The sequence below is a fragment of the Merops nubicus genome, unplaced genomic scaffold (genome assembly GCF_000691845.1).
Source record: "Merops nubicus isolate BGI_N331 unplaced genomic scaffold, ASM69184v1 scaffold47741, whole genome shotgun sequence".
Taxonomy (NCBI): Eukaryota; Metazoa; Chordata; class Aves; order Coraciiformes; family Meropidae; genus Merops; species Merops nubicus.
Window position 1 is genome coordinate 1613 of NW_008591204.1, and position 1127 is coordinate 2739.

Sequence of the window (1127 nt, forward strand, 5' to 3'; positions counted from 1 at the left end):
GGAGGCTGCACTGCCCTCCCCCTGCCAGGGCTGCAGGGCTCTCCTTCACCAAGAGACAACTCCGGGACCAACGCCCGGCTCCCACCTTGCCAGAGCAATAAAGGGTTTTCTTCTTCTTCCCACGCAGCTGGTCCAGGGCCTGGGCAGCCCCCAGGAAGGGGCTGAGGCTGCTCCTCCCCTGGGTCAGCCCCACGGCTCCTGGGGGCTGCACTGCCCTCCCCCTGCCAGGGCTGCAGGGCTCTCCTTCACCAAGAGACAACTCCGGGACCAACGCCCGGCTCCCACCTTGCCAGAGCAATAAAGGGTTTTCTTCTTCTTCCCACGCAGCTGGTCCAGGGCCTGGGCAGCCCCCAGGAAGGGGCTGAGGCTGCTCCTCCCCTGGGTCAGCCCCACGGCTCCTGGGGGGCAGGATGAGCCCAGCAACAGAGATCAGCCAGACCCGCCTCTTCAAATTAACAAACTGTAATTTTTCTCCAAAGATACATTTTCCATACACATCCATCATACACTGTAACAAAAAAAGAGCAGTGTACATGAAATAAGAAAATAAATTAAATCCATAGCATAGGTAAGGAGGATGCTCTAGACTGGAGTAGAGTCAAAAGTTTCCAGCGATACAAGAGGCTCAAAAGTTTGTTTTGACAAGAATGGCTGCGAGCAAGGGTCCAGCAAGTGTGTCAGGTCAGTCCAACTGCTTACACAGTTTTATTTAGGGTTTTGAACAGCCATTATTGTCCTGCAACAGGCAGAGCTATTACATCCTGGGAGAAAGCCAAGAGGCATCAAGATCCGAGTAGAGCATCCAGCAGAGGACGGGGCTGGTCCCGCAGCGTCCGCGCTACCCGTCCTCCTTGGGCGGCGTGTACCAGCCTGGAAGAGGAGGAGAGGGAGGGAACGTGCTGCTGGGAAGGGCCCAGAGTGGCAGTGCCAGCCCCGTGTGCCCCTCGGCCCTTACCGTTCTTCTCGTGGATCTGAACCAGGGACTTGTAGGACTGCTGAGCTCTCGTCAGGCTGTACTGGTTCTGCAGGGGAGGCCACGAGTGTCAGAGCCCAGAGAGCCCAGCAGGAGCCACCCACAGAGCCCATCCTGCTGGGGCCACAGGGGACCTCTGGGGATCATCTCATCC

The 1127-nt window shown here is 57.9% G+C and overlaps 1 long non-coding RNA gene across 1 annotated transcript; it reads right to left on the reverse strand.

The window, feature by feature from the left end:
• Positions 1-446: 446 nt before the first annotated feature.
• LOC103782396 lies at positions 447-1024 on the reverse strand. Its single transcript, XR_608217.1, has 2 exons — positions 956-1024; positions 447-870 (listed from the first exon to the last, which is right to left on the reverse strand). It is a non-coding gene; the product is annotated as an uncharacterized LOC103782396 (long non-coding RNA).
• Positions 1025-1127: the final 103 nt, after the last annotated feature.